Source organism: Aotus nancymaae, unplaced genomic scaffold (assembly GCF_030222135.1).
Source record: "Aotus nancymaae isolate 86718 unplaced genomic scaffold, 86718_ANA_hifiasm-v0.15.2.pri h1tg000012l, whole genome shotgun sequence".
Lineage (NCBI taxonomy): Eukaryota > Metazoa > Chordata > Mammalia > Primates > Aotidae > Aotus > Aotus nancymaae.
In genome coordinates, this window is record NW_026988423.1 from 7,366,125 (window position 1) to 7,386,761 (window position 20,637).

A 20,637-nucleotide genomic window follows, 5' to 3' on the forward strand; every position below is an offset into this window, starting at 1 on the left:
CTTTCACTTTCCTCTCTAAAGGTTCACTGCAGAAATGAACAACAGACAGCTTAACAGGAGAAGAAAAACATGCGACAGGCATAAACGTGGGAGCCACCTGAAAAATGAGACTGCAACAAGGGTCAGATGGTTGATGCTTAAAGAGTGCTGTCTTTTCAGGAGAGAGGGAGATGATGGAGATGGAGGCAACTTAGAGGGGGAGTAAGTGATTTTTAGGGGAAATGAAAGAGCCCAAGGAACAGTCCTTTTGTTTTCCATTTGTCAGTGCAAATATTTAATACAAGTCTTTCTCCCATGGACCCTACAGACTTGAAAACAGTGGCTATAGATTAGAGATGATTCTGATATTCCAGGGATCAGATTTGAAGCAGTGGAATCCCCTGGTGATATGTGAGGGGTGTGGTTATGTCTTGGAGGATGTTGATGGTGTCTAAAGGTCATCACTTTTTACTGAAATATTGTAAATGTCACTGACCTTTTCATTATTTCAACTATCAGTATTCCAGGCCATCAGTTTTCCACCTGATTATCTGTATCCAGGGCATGACTTTCTTGGTGTTCTGCAGATGCTTATCACTATTGTGTTTCTGGGCGTTTCTACAGTTGGCGTTTTCCTCCAAAAAATTAGCTTGTGTGAGAGTATACTAACTTCCTGTAGAGGTAATCACACATAAGAAATTATTTAAAACAATTCATGGTTCTGGACTTTATTATGAATATTAGGTTTTACCAAAAACATCAGGGAAATGATTTACTAGCATAAGTATTATAAATATATCTGCCATTTACATTATGAAAATTAAATAGGTTGGTGTTTTTTTAATAGAATGTCAATAGAGCTTTGGGTCAAAAATAAGTTAGTTTGTTTGTTTTTAACCTTTGTGCTCTTTATCAGAAATGGAGTATGAAGTTTTGGCACTTAAATGGGAAATTCTGTCTAAACTTTTCTGCTTTATAATTCTATCGTATGGCTGAAAGGAAAGCTTTCACTTTCCTCTCTAAAGGTTCACTGCAGAAATGAACAACAGACAGCTTAACAGGAGAAGAAAAACATGCGACAGGCATAAACATGGGAGCCAGCTGAAAAATGAGACTGCAACAAGGGTCAGATGGTTGATGCTTAAAGAGTGCTGTCTTTTCAGGAGAGAGGGAGATGATGGAGATGGAGGCAACTTAGAGGGGGAGTAAGTGATTTTTAGGGGAAATGAAAGAGCCCAAGGAACAGTCCTTTTGTTTTCCATTTGTCAGTGCAAATATTTAATACAAGTCTTTCTCCCATGGACCCTATAGACTTGAAAACAGTGGCTACAGATTAGAGATGATTCTGATATTCCAGGGATCCCTGAGCAGAATAATATGAAATTACCACAATTTCTCAATTTCTAGTGCCACACACATAAATTGCATCACACACACACACATACACATACACACAGAGGCAGGCTTACCTACCTCTCAGAAAACTGCAGAGATTCAACAAGAATAGTAATTAATGTGTTCCTTAATGGCTAGTGAATAATAATGTTAACTAAAACAAAAACAAGTATTATTTTTAAAGCCACTATTGCCCCCCCCCCAAATATTTAAATCATGAAGTCTAAAATGACAGAACAGCAAATTAATACAGTCCTTTGGGAGGGAAATCTGGTGATACATATTAGAAACCAATACTGTCATTTGTTGCTTTTTTATAAAAATGACAAAAAATAATTACAAAATGCTGTTTCACAAATCATAGTATATTCTTAAAATGAATACTATGTAAACACTTTAAAAATGAGATGCTTGTGTGAGAACTAGCTTTGACGGAGACACAAGGTATTTACAAATTATTATATTCAATGATAGCTAGTATTTGTGGAGCACCTATGTACTAGGGCTGTGCTGACTGATTCTACACCTACTGTTTAATTGTATAATAACCTTACAAGGGAGGTGGCATCCTAACCTCATTTAACAAATAAAATGGAAGCAGAGGCTTAAGTTTATTATCTAGTATCACTGAAGGAGGACATAGCAGAATCAGGATTTAAAACCATGAAACCTTGATTTCAGAACCCATACTTCCACTCATGGTGCTAGCGTGTCATAAAGTATACATACTTTTGAATAAATGATTATTTAATATGCATCAATGTTATATATTTCTTAATATACAACAAGGTACATAAAACATCAACGTTATGTATTTATGTAATATACATCAATGTATGAGTTCACAGCTCTTATGACTAAGGATTTTTGGATTTCTTTAGTAAATTTTAAGAAAACTGTTACGAATTAACAGGGCCGATGATACAAATATATGGCAAAAGTAACAAGGAGGCACATCAATGACTGAAAGTTTGGAGAACAAAACTCTCACCTTCTCAAAAGGCACTTTTTTCTTTATATGCTGCTATATTGTATGAAATTTTCACAACGATTACATATTACCTCAAAGAGGTTTTTCAAAAAAATACTCCCCCGAAACATTTTTCAAACACAACAAGCGTAAAGGCACTATCTTAATGTGTACTCTTAGAAACTAGAAACATCCTTCTTATCCAACATAAGAGTTAAGTACAGTTACTAACTTGATTAAATAGTCCTTAATCATTAAATTAATGACAATAAGAAAAAGAGATCATACTATACTGCCAATTGTTACAAGAGCCTGAGTATACACATGCCATGTATCATGATAACGTCTCTTCAGACCCAAAATTAAAGGTGAAAAGAGAAATGAAAACAGGAGGCGATGATATGAGGCTTTTCCCTCAACTAATTTACTCTAATACTATCTTTGTAATACATGTGTTTAGAACAAAACAGTGCTACAATGAGCATCTAGGTTAAAACCGTTATCAGAGAGGCAACTCCAGAACAAACATATACAGTATGCTCCTTGATGGAAAGACCTGCTAGTGAGAACTGACTCCTTCCCATATTCATCTATAAATTTAGCAAAATTCTAATCATAATCTCCATAGGATTTGACTTAAAACTCATCAAAATAATTCTAAAATTGACCAGAAACAGTAAATTCATGGGAATAGCTAAGAAAAATTTGAAAATAAGCATATTTGTCCTATCAGATATCAAACTTCTATAAAGAGCCACAGGGGAGGGCAGGTAATGGAATAAACACAGACAGACCTGTCACTGGAACAGAAGTGAGAATCCAGAAAGAGGCCTTATGGATGCAGGAAGACCTTGCGGCATTTGAAATATAAACAGGTCGGTGAACTGAGAGACACAAAAGCCTATCCATTTGGGAAAAAGTTAGATTCCTACCCTCACATTAGAAACAAAAGGAAATTCCATACAAACTAAATGAGCTCAGTGTAAAAAAAAAAATTCCACATAGAATATATGAAAATTTTTTAAAGATAACCTTGGGATGGTAGAGATTTTGCTAAACAATTAAGAAAAAACAAAGATATAAAGAATTGAAAGATTTTCAAGCTGAATAATGAAGAATTTTTTTAAGTGAAAGATCTGACCACATAAGTTAAAAATTCTATAAAAGACATCATTAACAAAATTAAAAGACAAGTAAAATATGAGGAGAAAATATGTTAACATATATAACAAAAGATTAACCTTTGTGATATCTAAAGAACTCCTATAAAGCAATAAGAAAAGATAAACAACCCAGAAGGGGGAAAAAATGGGCAAAGGTATGAACAGGCAATATCCAGAAGACTAATGTAACACCTAGTAAACTACAGGTCTAGGGGATTAAAGAAGTCATGTTTTTTAAAACTAACAAATTACACTTATTTACATGATATCAGAATGGGAAATGCCCTTCTAAACTTGAATTTACAGACAAAAATTACCAAGAAAAATCATTAAAATTTTCATAGACTTAAAAAGACCTTTGTACTAGCATGTCTAAATCAATGTGAAAAATTCTAAGATTTATCTAAGCAGGAGAAGAAGCACAGTTAATAAAAACATGAAAACCTCATTATTAAACAAGGTGATTATAAATTAAAAAATACTTTTTAAAAATGTGAAAACCACTAAACTTCACTGATGCTTGGGGAAAATGCAAATCAAAACAATTACATGACAGCTTTCATATATCATATTGGCAAATATCTAAAAAATGAGAATGCCCAATATTGGCAATGGTACAGGGCACTCAATATTCTCTTACATTGCTGGTGGAATTTTTAACAACATGGGAAAATAGTTGTGATGTGTTTTTTTTTTTTTTTAAACTGAGTCTCACTCTGTCACCCATGCTGGAGTACAATGGCACAATCTTGGTTCACTGCAACCTCTGCCTCCCTGGTTCAAGCAATTCTCCTGCCTCAGCCTCCCAAGGAGCTGGGATTAATTTTTGTATTTTTAGTAGAGACGGGGTTTCACTGTTGGCCAGGGTGGTCTCAAACTCCTGACCTCAGATGATCCATCCACCTCAGCCCCCCAAAGTACTGGGATTATGGCCACCGTGCCTAGCTGCAATATGTGAAGTGAGGAAAAGACATATTAAACACAAAGTAAGATCTCAACCATGTTCTAAAATAATAGTAACTATGTTTTATGAGTACCTTTATACCAGGGACCAGGACTGTTTACATGTACTAGTGCACTTCATATTCACAATAATCCTAAGAGTTAACACTACTATTATTCTCATTTTATGGAGGAAGAAACAGACGAGATCAAGTGATGGAGCCAAGACTTCAACTCAGGTTGACTCTAGAGTCTCAGATCTTAACCACCAGCACAATGTATAGAAATTCATTAAAATCTTTAAACGCAGCGGAGTTGAGTATACTGTCTAATTCCCTATTTTGTCATAGATTTTCAACTACTTTACTACTCAAATGTAATGATTTTTAAAAGGATCAATAATCACAAGACAGCAACAGTGTCCCTGAAATTCCCCTAGAGATGCCAATTACAAAATAAAACTTATAAATTATAATCCAATAGCTTTAAATATTTTAGTACAAAAACATTTTTATAAACGAATTTCATGTGGATCTATAACATAAGAAACAGATTAAAGCAGTATTTTATTCTATCAGTATATTTTAAAGCTCAAATGTGGCTGAGTACCGTGGCTCATGCCTGTAATCACAGCACTTTCAGAGGCTGAGGTGGGCGGATCATTTGAGGTCAGGAGTTTGACACTAGACTGAACAATATGGTGAAACCATGTCTCTACTAAAAATACACACACACACACACACACACACACACACACACACACACACAAAATTATCCAGGCATGGTGGCACATGCCTGTAGTCCCACCTACTCAGGAGGCTAAGGCAGGAGAATCTCTTGAAGCTGGGAGGAGGTTGCAGTGAGCAGACATTGTGCCACTGAATTCCAGCCTGGGTGACAGAGTGAGACTCCATCTCAAAAAAAAGAAAACAAAAACAAAAAACCTCTAAATTATGGATGATTAGGCAGTCTTATGTCAAATTTGTTTTGTTTTGATTACATGGTATCAAGAAAAACCTGATTCACAAAGATGAGTAGATGACAAAGCATGTTTTACAAATGATAAAGAATGTTTTGTGTGTTTTTTAAATAGTACATTAATGCTATCTAAGGATTTAATAACACCTGTCCAGAAGTTTTAAAAGCAGAATATTTCTAAATTAATTCTGTAATAATGTTAAGAATACTTGGTATTTGTAAACTTTTTGGTAAATTAAAACTTTACAATATGTACTAATGCTGATATATGCATAAGGCAGTCACGTTATTGCATAATGCAATTAGTTCTGATAGTTATGAATGTGCTTATATAATGTTACAGGAGCAAACAAGCATCACCCTAAAATTTCAAAATATCAGCATAAAACTACAGTCTTACTAATCAATAATATTTTTATCCTTTCTGAGGAGAAAAAGAAAATAAAAACAATTTTAATCAAAAAATAAAATGGCTTCCCCCCTCCAACCCGAGACAGAGTCCTGCTCTGTCACCCAGGCTGGAGTGCAGTGGTATAATCTCAGCTCACTGCAACCTCCACCTCTCAGGTTCAAGCGATTCTCCTGCCTCAGTCTCCCTAGTAGTAGCTAGGACTGTAGGTACATACAACCACACCCCGCTAATTTTTGTATTTTTAATAGAGAAGGGATTTCATCATCTTGGCCAGAATAGATTCAATCTCTTGACCTCATGATCCACCCACCTTGGCCTCCCAAACTGCTGAGATTACAGGCATAAGCCACTGCACCCAGCCTAAAAATAAAATGGCATTTAAAAAGTTTCGAGTCTATACACAAAGTGAGAAATGCTATTCCAAGGATTGTTGTCCTGGGTATGGGCCTTATAGACAATTTACATTTTCTTCCTTTTGCTTATTTTCTCTCAAACATTCTAAATGGATTGCTTTATTTATGTATTTATTTATTTTGGCTTTGCTTTTTACTTTTTATTTTATTTTGAGACTGAGGTTTTCTCTGTTGCCCAGGCTGGAGTTCAGTGCTGCAATCTCAGCTCACTGCAACCTTTGCATCCCAGGTTCAAAGCAATTTTCATGCCTCAGCCTCCCAGGTGGCTGAGACTACAGGTGCACACCCCACCATGCTTGGCTAATTTTTACATTTTTGGTAGAGATGAGGTTTCACCATGTTGGCCAGGCTGGTCTAGAACTCCTGACCTCAGGTGATCCACCTGCCTCAGTCTCCCAAAGTGCTGAGATTACACACATGAGCCACCATGCCTGGCCAAATTTTTATGTTAAAAGTACTATAATTACAAACCACAGGAATTTGCAAAAAAAGTACACAGGGATGTCCCAAGTATGCTTGCCCAAAGTTCTCCAATGTTATAACTTATGTGACTCTAGTACACTGTCACCATCAGGAAAATGACTTTGGTACAATCCCAAGTTTATTCAGGTTTCAACAGTTTTGTATGCAAAATGGGACTTGAGAATGCTAGGATTTGTATGCAGTATGTGTGTGTGTGGTTGTATGAAATTTTATCACATTTGCAGCTTTGTATAATCACACCTGAGTTAAAGAACTCTTCCATCCCTACACAGCTCACTCATGCTACCACTTTATAACCACACCACCCCTCACTTCCCATTCCGAACTCCTAGCAACCACTAAATCTGTTCTCCATCTCTGCAGTCTTATGTCAATAATGTTACATAAATGCAATCATGCAGTATGTAACCTTTAACTCTCTCTATTGTTTTTGCTTTTGAGACAGAGCCTTGCTCTGTCACCCAGGCTGGTGATTCTCCCACCTCAGCCTCTCCAGTAGCTGGGATTACAGGTTCGCACCACCACACCTGGCTAATTTTGGTATTTTTTTGTAGAGACACGGTTTCAGCACGTTGGTCAGGCTGGTCTTGAACTCCTGACCTCAGGTGATCCACCAAACTTGACCTCACAAAGTGCTGGGATTACAGGTGTGAGCCAGCACACCCAGCCTTCACTCAGTGTAAATCTCTTGAGATAACCTGGCAGTACAAATGAGTTGTCCTCATATATTAAAATTTAGCATGATATGCACTTGAGTGTATATAAACATTTATAACATTTTAAAGTTTAAAATATTAAAATGTGAATCAAAGGCATATGAAATCCGTTTCACTGACACAAAACAAGGATTCTGATATACAAATTTTGAAAACTCGTAATCTAATAAATAACTAGTACAATCCATTACAGGTTGAGTATTCCTTATCTGAATGCTTTGGAGCAGAAATATTTTGGATTTGGCATTTTTTTCAGATTTGGGAATATGTGCATTATACACTGGTTGAGCATCTCAGATCTGAAAGTGCAAAATCCAAAATGTTCCAAAGCCCCAAAACTGTGAGTGCCAATATGACACTCACAGGAAATGCTCATCAAGGAATTTCAGAGTTTGGATTTTCTGATTAGGGATCCTCAGCCTGGACAAGCATTTTATAGAAGAAAGGGCCAGGGCTCAGTGCTATGTCTTATCAGTGTTTACAAGAGTACATGGTTTACAAGAATGCCTGGTTTTGCAGTTTTTATGACCAACCTCTAGATTCCGGTTCTTTCCCAACCCAGTTGAGTATGTTACATTCAAATATGACCATTTGCTCTTCTCAAATGACCACAGTTTACTACCCTTACAAGTTCTTCCTAATGATCAAGAAAATGAACTCCTCTTAAATGTCCAGATGTGTGGTGCCTTTAGCTAGCACCACACCTCAGGTCCAATTCTCCCATCTCTATGTGCAGCAGGTCCACATGACAACACCTCACTCAGAAAGAGCTACTCCAACCTAGGACAGATTCAAACAAACTCTTCTCCCTCTCCCTCCCTCCAGGTGCCTAGATTCCCTATCTCATTCCTCCCCAGGCTAATGGGCTAAGTCTTCCTGATAGCTCACCCCCACTGTCTGTTTGTTAGCTAACTGGGTGTGACAAACCAAGTCCTCACACCTTCAGGTTTACAAGGCAAACACTCCAGGAACTTACTTCTTGAATACCAATACCTTCACAGTAACTACCCTGCCTTTACAAAGAGTGCTCTAAAGAAGTAAAATCTATAATACAAACTCTATATATTTTTGTCAAACACATACCAAAAATGGCAGCCTTTTTTTTTTTTTTTTTTTTTGCAATTTTAAAAATCTGGTTGATATGGTTATCACTCTAACAATATTAGATCTAAATGGAATTGAAGTAGTGGTAAAAGGCTGGTTGTGGTGGCTCACAACTGTAATCCCAGCACTTTGGAAGGCCAAGGTCGGAAGATAACTTGAGGCCAGGAGTTTGAGACCAGCCCAGTCAACAAAGTGAGGCATCATCACTACCAAAAATAGAAAAAATGAGCCAGGTGTGGTGCGGTGTGCACCTGTAGACCCAGCCACTTGGGAAGCTGAGGTAGGGGGATTACTTGATGTGGGGAGATTGAGGCTGCAGTGAGCCATGATTGCACCACTGCACTCAGCCTGGGGAGACAGACTGAGACAATATCTCAAAAAAATAAAGAAAGGAAAGGAAGGAAAGGAAAGAAGTGAAGGAAGGGAAAGCAGGAAAAAGGAGAGGAGAGGAGGGGAGGGGAAGAAAGGAAAGGAAAGGGAAGGAGAGGGAAGAATGGAGAGAGGGAGGAAAAGGAAGAAAACAGACAGACAGGAAGACAGAAAGAAAGACTAGTGGTAAAGAGCTTGGACTCTTGAGCCAGATTGCCTGGGTTAGAAACAGGCCTTTGCCACTGTACTACCTGGATCAAGTGTTAGTGTGGCTCAGTTTACTCATCTGTAAAATGGCAATAAAAGCTACCTGCCTCATGGGACTGTTGTGAGACTTTAATAATATATGTAAAGCATTTAGACCACTGCCTAGCACATAGTATTATCTGAAAGTATTAGCATTTATCTCTACTACAGTCCAGATTCTCTTCTTTGTGATATTTCTCTATTCCGCTTGGACTCTTTTCAGTTCAACCTGCTTCTAAATTTCCATACCAAGAAACAATGACAATGTTAATAATTTTATTTTTAAAATTCATCTTGGCTAGTCAAAACAAATTCTCTTTTATGTCCTAGCAGTTATTAACATTTCACTAAATATAAATGCAAGCATTTAAAGTACAGGAGTAATGGAACAAATGCCAAGCCAAAGCAGGCTATCTATCAGAACATATACATGACACACCCCTGCTAAAAAAAAAAAGCGGGGAGGAGGAATAATATGGTCATATGGATGTTTATGTGTTGAATGTGAACACTTTTCACTGTACATGCCTTGTTATCTTTCAAATCTGAAGCAGCAAATGCATTACCGAGACAAGATTTAATTTTTAAAATGGGGGTACAGAGGTGATTCTCAATAAGTAGTCTGAAAGCCAGGTGTCAAGTCTCAATTTGCTACTACCTATGTTATCTTGGGCAAGTTGCTTAACCTCTGAGTCTCAGACAAAGCAAGGAGCAATAAATACTTCTAGGTTCTGGTTTTTTTTTTTTTTTTTTTTGAGACAGAGTTTCACTCTGATGTGCAGGCCAGACTGCAATGGTGCAATCTCAGCTCACTGCAGCCTTCACCTCCTGGGTTCAAGTGATTCTCCTGCCTCAGTCTCCCGAGTAGGTATTACAGGCACCCACCACCATGCCTGGCTTTTTTTTTTGGAAATGGAGTTTTGCTCGTTGCCCAGGCTGGAGTGCAGTGGTGTAAACTCGGCTCACTGCAACTTCCGCCTCCAGGGTTCAAGTGATTCTCCTGCCTCAGTCTCAGGAGTAGCTGGGATTACAGGCTCACACGACCACACCTGGGTAATTTTTTACATTCTTAGTAGAGATGGGGTTTGACCATGTTTTTCAGGCTGGTCTCAAACTCCTGGCCTCAGGTGATCTGCCCACCTCAGCCTCCCAAAGTGCTGGGATTACAGATGGGAACCACCACACCTGGCCCTAGGTTCTATTCTAAAAGTTGTATTATCTCAATTGGGAAGTAAATAGATGGTACTTTTTTTTTAAGATATGAGAGAGGTAGTAATCCAACATTTTGTAAAACAAGGTAACTTTTTTGTGGACTTTATTTTCAAATACAGTAGACCCTTGATCAACACGGGTTTGAGCTGCATGGGCCCATTTATATGTGGATCTTTTTCAACTAAATACAGACCTGCATATATGGAGGCTCAACTTTTCACATACCCAGGATCTGCAGGGCTCACAGTGGGGACATGAGTATGCCAGGATTTTGGTAGAAATAGGGGTCCTGGAACCAACCCCGTATGCTATATGTCCTATGCATATACCATAAGACAACCAGACTACTTTTACAGTGTTAAGAAACGCAAATGTGTCAAACCTATTAACCTTTCCAGATCATTTGTACTATTCTTACATAGAAACCCTTCTTAGAGGGAGTCTAATATATAGGAAATACCTACATACAATATTCTGCATATTAGGGCTAGGCATGGTGGCTGATACCAGTAATCTCAGCACTTTGGAAGGCTGAGGTGGGCAGATCACCTGAGGTCAGGAGTTCAAGACCAGCCTGGCCAACATGGTGAGACCCAGTCTCTACTAAAAACACAAAAATTAGCTGGGCATGGTGGTGGGTGCCTGTAACCCCAGCTACTTGGGAGGCTGAGGCAAGAGAATCGCTTGAACCTGGGAGGCGGAGGTTCCAGTGAGCCAAGATCGCACCACTGCACTCCAGCCTGATTGACAGAGCAAGATTCCATCTCAAAAAAAAAAAGAATATTCTGCATATTAGTTTATCTTGCACAACTTCAAAAGTGTTTTAAATGAACACATCTTTATGCTATGCCATGATCAGCAATAAAATACATTAAAACAATTAACATTTAAACATATAAATGACTATATACAAGAAACTTATTATACTTAAAGGCATTTATTATCAAACACTGAAAAAAAAAGTAACATATCCAATCAATGGTAACAGCTATAACTGAGGACAGACTTTATTTCAGGAACATATATGTAATCACTTTTCATCCTAACATTCATCTGTCAAAGTAGGTTTGTTTGTTTGTTTGTTTTTTGAGACAGGATCTCTCTCTACCACCCAGGCTGGAGTGCAGTAGCACCATCATGGCTCACTCCACAGTGACCTCAGCCTCCCGGGATCAAGTGATCCTCACACCTCAGCCTCCCAAGAAGCTGGAACTAAAGGCATGCACCACCATGCCTGGTTAATTTTTGTATTTTTTTTAGAGACAGGGTTTTGCCCTGTTACCCAGGCTGGTCTGAAAGTCCTGAGCTGAAGAGATCTGCCAGGTATCAGCCTCCCAAAGTGCTGGGATTACAGGTGAGCCAACCCCTAAGTAGGTGTAAAAATCTCAATTTAACATAAGAAATTGAGGCACCATGAACATAAGGCCACAAGTTTAAGAAGTGGGAGAGCTGGAAGCCTCCCCCTCACCCCCGCCCCCATCCCTTAGATTTGAGCTCAGTATACCAAACCAAGGGGGCAGGGAGGGCTAACTTAATGTTAGCTAGCAGGCTGGTGTAAGTTTGCAGCAGAATTTTCATTGATTTATGAGAAAATGGGGGAAAGTAAGGACACAAAATAAACTTTTTTTTTTTGAGACAGCGTTTCACTCTTGTAGCCCAGCTGGAGTACAATGACACCATCTCTGCTTACTGCAACCTTTGCCTCCTGGGTTCAAGTGATTCTCCTGCCTCTGCTTTTGGAGTAGCTGGGATTACAGGTGCATGTCACCATGCCCAGACAATTTTATATTTTTAGTAGAGACAGGGTTTCACCATGTTAGCCAGGCTGGTCTGAAAGTAAACTTTTCAATATAACTAAATGATTCCATTTAAAGATCTTTTATTCTGGCTGGGTGCAGTGGCTCATGCCTATAATCCTAGCACTTTGGGAGGCTAAGGCGGGCAGATCACGAGGTCAAGAAATCAAGACCATCCTGGCCAACATGGTGAAACCCCATCTCTACTACAAATACAAAAATTAGCTGGGCGCCATGGCGTATGCCTGTAGTCCCAGCTACTTACGATGCTGAGGCAGAAGAATCACTGGATCCAAAGAGGCGGAGGTTGCAGTCGTCCCACTGCACTCCAGACTGGTGAAAGAGCAAGACTCCATCTCAAAAAAATAAAAAATAAAATTTACTGTGAGAGATTCTGTTCTTTCCAATTGTTTGAGTGAAAATATCCTTTTGTTAAATGAAATGATGGTGACAGGAGACAGTGGTGTGATATTTGTTTTTATTGGCTGTATCTGGTAGAAATAAAAAATCAGGCCAGGCACGGTGGCTCATGAGGTCAAGAGATCGAGACCATCCTGGCCAACATGGTGAAACCCTGTCTCTGCAAAAATACAATAATGAGCTGGGCGTGGTGGCACGTAACTATAATCCCAGCTACTCAGGACGCTGACACAGGAGAATCACTTGAACCCAGGAGGCAGAGCCTGCAGTGAGCTGAGATCATGCCACTGCACTCCAGCCTGGCGACAGAGCGAGACTCTGTCTCAAAAAAATAAAATAAAATAAAATAAATCAGCATTTCTATTGTAGCCTCCTTATTTTGGGAAAATATTTCTTTAGAAATCTAAAAGTCTGGCCCTTTACATCATTATGGTCCCAAAATAATAGGGGACTTTACACACAGATAACACATGCCCCTCAAGATTCTCTCTTTAACCTCTACCTTATTCTGTTTGGATTAGGACATTCGGGGATTGTGAAATGAGAATCAAGTTGAGTATAAGCAATCCAAAACCACGTGCTGACACTGGATCCTGGAAGAGGACTTTCTTCAGAACCTTTTTCATCTGTTAACTTTCTCTGGGCTCAAACTTTTTTTCTTTTCTTTCTTCTTTTCTTTTCTTTTTTTTTTTTTGAGATGGAGTTTCATTCTTGTTGACCAGGCTGGAGTGCAGTGGTGCGATCTTGGCTCATTGCAAACTCCGTCTCCTGGGTTCAAGCAATTCTCCTGTCTCAGCCTCCTGAGTAGCTGGGATTACAGGCATGCACCACCATGCCCACCCACCTAATTTTGTATTTTTAGTAAAAACTGGGTTTCTCCATGTTGGTCAGGCTGGTCTTGAACTCCCAACCTCAGGTTATCTGCCTGCCTCAGCCCCGCAAAGTGCTGGTATTACAGGCATGAGCCACTGCACCTGGCCCGGGCTCAAACTTTCTTTTCCTAAGGGTCACATCTTCAAGTAGTACTGCTACATGGCCATCACTACTCAAAATAAACTAACTTGAGGTGTCCAATGATCATCTTTCACTTAAAGTCTCTTTCAGCTAGACAAAATAAAGACTTTCAATGTTTTGTCTACCTACATCCAAAAGAAAATTAGTCTGTATATGTATATATGATTGTCTATGTATACATACATATGTGATTTTGATCAGCCTGTTTATAAAGTATTCCAAAATAAGTTGACCTGTAAATTCATTTATTAAATGAGTAGCTTATAAACTACTTGATTTTTGCAAGTAGTTTATAAACAGGCTGATCAAACTGAACAAATTTCTTAAAATAATTTCACTGTACAGATAGCAAGTAAGTTATTTACTCTTCTTATTACCATATCTTTTAACCTATCCTTTAACAAGCATCTAAGTTAAACTGTTTTATGTCCACAGCTACACACTGAAACAACACTTTCAGTCACAACATATTAAATTCACATTTAAAACTATAAAGAGATCCAGTTACCTTTAGTCTTACATGTACTTATATATACTTTTAATATACTTCTTGATGTTTTATTATGCACAAACACGCAGCTCTTGCAGGATATACAACTATGAGAATATTTAGAGTGTATGCTTATTAAATGGTTCAAAACTCTCTTTTTTAAAGAAAGTCAATTTTAAGAACGTAAGCATATAGTAAAGTACTCCTTCCATGCCCCAATGTTAAAAGATCCATTTATTTTAGACTACTTGTTTCAAAAGACATCTAAAATTGATCATAATTCTGCTTAAATTCCATATTAACCTAGGATTAAAAGTTATTTTTAGTTCTTGTTGTTTCTTAAATACTTGAAATGTGCTGCTGCATAATGTTTTCCTTATATATTTATTCCTTCAACTAACTTCAGGTGGAAGGTACTTACGAGTTTAAAAGTCCTTTCCCAAAGTGGAAATAACATAAAAATTTTGCATAAAAGACACTCAATTTTCTCAAACGGTATCTGAGAGTCTAATCAGCCTATTAACTTAGTTCGGAATAACCACCAACAACAAATGTGAGCTTTTTGTCACATCTATGTATTTTCCCCTGTAAACTAATACTTACATTTTAAATGCATTTTCAAAATGTTTCATTTGGCCATGTAATAATTATTTCCCCTGTAAAAAGCTACAGGATTTTAGTTTAACAGCAAATGAGATATGTTATCTGGTCCATGAGAAGGCTAAGTGGAAAGATCAGCACCCTGAAATTTGTAACCAATAACAAGACAAACTCCAATGCTACCTTGTTCATGTAATCAACAATATGTGAGTCGAAAGAAACTAGTAAGCTATACATTTCTGTCTACATACCAATTTACCAATCAACAGGAGGGGAAGAAATTGCTCAAATGTGACTACTGTTAACAAACATGCTAACAAACATCTAAATATTAGATTAAAATCGTAACCTATCAATTCTGGAATCATTCTTTCGACTTTGTTATGTTTTTAATCCCTCCCCCAAACAAACAAACACACAAAAAAACAGCAGTCACCTTTAAAATGTAAATTCCTCCCTTTTTCAAAGTAACTTGCCTAGGAAAATTTAATGCGTTAAAATAAAATGTAACAGACAAACAAATGACAACATTAAAAAAAAAAACTAAAATGATCAGTAATACAAATCGCTCAAGTTTAGCAAAGTGTGTGTTTTTAATCTGTTGGAGGTATCCTATTATACTAATAAGCAACAACGTTTAAGTCATTCCAATGCCTAAAACACCACCATACACATAACATACTTGTCTTTTACTCCGATGAAGCTTAAACTCAGACCCAAACGTACACCATTTCCCTCTCCCGGCACAATGAAATATACGAGGGGAAATCAAAAAAATCAGGTATGTTAAGTGTCAGTATCTTCTTCTAGAGTAGGGTCAAATTCGTGTTTGCCTGCAAATGTCACCGTCCCAGGAAGTCTGCAAATTCTCACTAGCTCTGGAGTACAAAGAGGCCTGACCACGGAAACACCTGTCCTAGCACCAGGAAGACCCTGAGTCGGCGCCGGCCCCAAAGCCTAGTCTGCAGCGATGAGGGGCAAGAGGTGGCCGCAGGCCTCTAAGGTGCGGCGGACAGGGTCCCACACTCCCGGCCCGCCTCCCGAGAACCAGGAAACCCGTCAGGCCGGCTGGGATCCTTCCTCCTCAGATCCTGGCGCTCCAGCCCAGCGCGGCCCCCGCCTCCCGACTGCATTCTGTCACCTCATCCCTCCCTGGCGACCTCGAGGCCCCGCCACCTTCGCCGCGCAGCCTGGGCTCGGCCGCCCCTGGGGCAGGAGCGCCCAGCCGCCGTCCCCTGCCGGCCCGGGCCCCGACCCCTTCAGTTCTCCCGTGGCCCGGTCCCCGCCGACCCCAGGCCGGAGCTCCCGCCTCGCGCTCCCCACCCCCAGCCTACCCCCTCGCCCCGCGCGGCGGCTCCCAGCCCACTCCCCAACGCCGGCTACCTGGAGGCAAGGGCAGTAGAGCACTTCACCCAGGACCCCAGGCTGAAGAGGGCCTGGTGCTCGGGGTCCGCTCCTTCTCCTGCTCCGCGGCCGCCGCCCCCACAACCGCCACAGCACCCTATTGGCTCGGTTGTTTGTTCCAGGCCCGGCCCCCACACGCACGTCACCCAACCTCCCCGAAAGGAGTGACGCAGGAGGAGCGGGGGAAGGCGCGCGCAAGCGCGGAAGGAGGGGGCGGGGCGCGCAACCGCCAAGGAGGCTGGATTGGGGGCGGAGACTGAGGCCGCGGCGCGCGTGAGGGGCGGGGGCCCCTGGTGAGGGGCTCCTGAACCACCCTCCTATGACCTGATCATCCCACCACCACCTCCAGGAACGTTGTGTTCTACCTGTGCAAAACTTTTTTTTTCAATCTGCAAAACTATGTTTTAAATTAAACTATTTTTAAAAAAATGATTTATGGGCTGGGCGAGGTAGCTCACACCTGCAATCGCAACACTTTGTGAGGCCGAGGCAGGTGGATCACTTGAGGTCAGGAGTTCCAGACTAGCCTGGCCTACATGGTGAAACCCCCGTCTCTACTAAAAATAAAAATAAATTAGCCAGGCATGATGGTGCGCCCCTGTAATCCCAGCTACTTGGGAGGCTGAGGCACGAGAATCACTTGAACCTGGTAGGCGGAGGTTGCAGTGAGCCGAGATCCCACCACTGCACACCATCCTAGGCTATAGAGTGAGTCTCAGAAAAAAAAAAAAAAGACAAATTTACAAATGCCTTGTTTCTCTGTAAGCTGAATTTGAGGTGGCTTACCATAATTCATATCATATAGAAAAATATAGATGAGCTAATAAAATCAGTACAAAGTAAAGGAAAAGTCAGGACCAGCAGCGGTGGCTCATGCCTGTAATCCCAGCACTTTGGGAGGCCGAGGCAGGCGGATTATCTGAGGTCAGGAGTTCAAGACCAGTCTGACCAACATGGAGAAACCCTGTCTCTACTAAAAATACAAAATTAGTCAGGCGTGGTGGCGCATGACTGTGATCCCAACTGCTACTTGGGAGGCTGAGGCCGGAGAATCGCTTGAACCTGGGAGACGGAGTTTGCAGTGAGCAGAGATCTCACCACTGCACTCTAGCCTGGGCAACAAGAGCGAAACTCCGTCTTGTTTAAAAAAAAAACAAAACAAAACAAAAAAGAGAGAGAAAAAAAGTCAGAATAAAATGAAACTCCAGGAATAAGAACACGGATAAGCAGGTCATACATTTTAAAACACAGTTATTAAAATTGGGTCATACATTTGGCTCTGAGCTTCCTGGTGTCCAAAACTAAAAGGAAAACACATGTATGTGCTTTTCTCACTGTCTCCAAGAATAAACACATTGTTCTTGGAGACTCTAAGTGTTTCTCTAGTTGTAGCTTTCAATTTTTCAGGGGCTTTATATAGTGATTTTGAGTAATAAGCAAAATACTTAAAATAAAAATAAATTAGCTAGGCATGATGGTGCACCCCTGTAATCCCAGCTACTTGGGAGTCTGAGGCAGAAGAATCTCTTGAACCTGGGAAGCAGAGGTTGCAGTGAGCAGAGATTGTACCACTGCACTCCAGGCTTGGTGATAGAGTGAGACTCCATCTCAAAACAAGTAAAAAATAATAATAATAATAAAAGCTAGATTAGGGTTATACTTTTGGGGTTTTGAAATGCTGTGTCAATAGTCTGGGAATCAAGCTCTCATTTTATTACAAGTGATTATGACTTTTTTCAGAAGGGAAATTATATGATAAATCTGGGAATCAATCTCTCATTTTATTACGAGTGATTATGACATTTTTCAGAAGGGAAATTATATGATAAATCTGATGCTTAAAGATATTTATCAGATGTTAGTATCTGATTTAGTGGAGCACACTAAAGAAATGAAAGAATAAAGGAGATGTAAACTGTTGCATTAGCCAGGGAATGTTAACCCCAACTTTATTAAGTCACACTTAATAAATTGCTTGAACCTGGGAGGTGGAGATTGCAGTGAGCTGAGATTGTGCCACTGCACTCCAGCCTGGTGACAGAGCAAGACTCTGTCTCAAAAAACAAACAAACAAACAACTCTACAGTTGTTGGGTCTCAGAGGTGGCCCTACTCTTGCAGCTCCATTAGACATGGCCCTAGTGGGGGTCTTTGCAGTAGCTCCACCTCTGTGACAAACTTCTGCCTGGGGCTCCTGGCTGTTCAATACATGTTTTGAAATCTAGGTGGAGGCCACAATTGCCCCACAACTCATATACTCTGTACATATGCTGAGTTAACACTGTGTGGATGCTGCCATGGTTTATAATCCTGTATCTTCTGGAGTGGTGACTGGACCCACTTAAGCTATTGAAGTTGGCTGTATTCATCCATTCTTATGTTGCTAATAAAGACATACCTGAGACTAGGTAATTTATTTTAAAAAGAGTTTTAATGGACTCACTGTTTAGGATGGCTGGGGAGGCCTCACAATCATGATGAAAGGCAAAGGAAGACCAAAGGCACATCTTAGATGGCAGCAGGCAAGAAAGTGTGTGCAGGGGAACTGCCCTTTCATAAAACCACCAGATCTCATGAGACATATTCACTACCACGAGAACAGCATGGGAAAAACTAGCTCCCATGATTCATTTACCTTCTACTGGGTCCCTCCCATAACACGAGAGGATTATGGGAGCTAAAATTCAAGATGACATTTGGGTGGGAACACAGCCAAACTATATAATTGTTTTTTCCCCAGTTTCCCCCATATAAGTCAGTGGATGCAGATGGATACTTGTGACAAAGGGCACCACTGAGGTCCAGACCCTGAGCACACTGAAGTCCCAGGATCCCCAGTCCCACCTGCCAGGACCTCTGCTCAACCACCTCCCTGTTCAGGAGGTGCCTGTATATTCAAGAGAGAGTTTTCATAATTTTCTTGTTGTTGTTGTTGTTTGAGACAGAGTCTTGCTCTGTTGCCCAGGCTGGAGTGCAGTGGTGTGATCTTGGCTCACTGCAACCTCCACCTCCCAGGTTCAAGCAATTCTCATGCCTCAGCCTCCTGAGTAGCTGGGATAACAGGTGTCCACCACTATGCCTGGCTAATTTTTTTGTATTTTGAGTAGAGACAGGTTTTTGCCATGTTGACCAGTCTGATCTCAAACTTCCAGCTTCAAATGATCCACCCACCTCAGCCTCCTAAAGTGCTGGGATTACAGGCATGTGCCACCATGCCTGGACAAGATTAGGCCTAATTTTTTAAATTTTTTATTTATTATTTATTTTTTTAAAGATAAGGTTTCACCATGTTGATCAGGCTGGTCTTGAACTCCCGACCTCAGGTGATCCGCCTGCCTTGGCCTCCAAAGTGCTTGGATTACAGGTGTGAGCCACCATGCCCGGCCATAGGCCTAATTTTTAAAGTAACCTGGAGCATAGAAAATGCTTCTGCACTTACTAATCTTTTTTTTTTTTTTTTTTTTTTTTTGAGACAGGGTCTCACCATCACCTAAGTTGGAGTGCCCTGGCATGGTCATAACTCACTAAAGCCTCAACCTTTTGGGCTCAAGTGATCTTCCTGCCTCAGTCTTCCAAGAGCTGGGACTACATGCATGTACCACCATGCCCATCTAATTTTTTAGTTCTTGTAGAGACAGGGGTCTCACTGTGTTGCCCAGACTGATTTTGAACTCTTGGTCTCAAGAGATCCTCCCACCTTGGCTTTCCCAAATGCTGGGGTTACAGGCATGAGCCACCACACCTGGCTTCAAATATTAGGATGTAAAAAACACCAAAGATCTTTTGAAGGAGCTGAAAAAACCAGTAATTTTTACAGAAAAAAGTAGTGGGAGTGTCTAGTACAACCAAAACCAAACATCAAAGTCAGCAGTTAAACATTGCAGGCTGAGCACAGTGGCTCACACTTGTAATCTCCACACTTTGAAAGGCCCAGGCAGGAGGATTGCCGGAGCCCTGGGAAGCAGAGGTTGCAATGAGCCATGATTATGTCGCTATATTCCAGCCTGGAAGACACAGTGAAACCCTGTCTCAAAACTAAATAAACAAACAAACAAATAAATAAATAAACACAGAACCAGTGCTCACTTCGGCAGCATATATACTAAAATTGGCACGAAATGGAGAAGAAGAGCATGCTCCCTGTCAAAGTATGACACACAAATTCATAAAGCATTTCATATTTTAAAAAACATTTCAGAACCAAGAAAATAAATGAATCAAAAGAAAGGGAAGACCCTAGTAATTCCTTTGATATTAGAAAAAATTGTCAAGGCACAGTGGCTCATGCCTGTAATCTCAGCACTTTGGGAGGCTGAGGTGGGTGGGTCACTTGAGGTCAGGTGTTCGAGACCAGCTGCCAACATGGTGAAGCTCTGTCTCTACTAAAAATACAATTAGCCAGGTATGGTGGTGGGTGCCTGTAATCCAGCTACTTGGGAGGGTGAGGCAGGGAGAATGGCTTGAACCCGGGGAGGCAGAGGTTGCAGTGAGCTGAGATCTGGACACTGCACTCCAGCCTGGGCAACAGAGCA

At 40.4% G+C, this 20,637-nt stretch overlaps 1 protein-coding gene and 1 non-coding gene across 2 annotated transcripts in view; one reads left to right on the forward strand and one right to left on the reverse strand.

Annotated features, from left to right (window-relative positions):
• The window catches only part of LOC105719156 (uncharacterized), a 114,817-nt gene extending 103,962 nt beyond the window's left edge, over nucleotides 1-10,855 (reverse strand). Inside the window, exon 1 of the mRNA XM_064375364.1 lies at nucleotides 476-10,855. The gene's annotated coding sequence lies outside the window, so the exon portion shown is untranslated. The remainder of the gene's footprint in view (nucleotides 1-475) is intronic.
• Nucleotides 10,856-20,183: 9,328 nt separating this feature from the next.
• On the forward strand, nucleotides 20,184-20,290 carry LOC135274663 (U6 spliceosomal RNA). Its single transcript, XR_010342452.1, has one exon. It is a non-coding gene; the product is annotated as a U6 spliceosomal RNA (small nuclear RNA).
• Nucleotides 20,291-20,637: the final 347 nt, after the last annotated feature.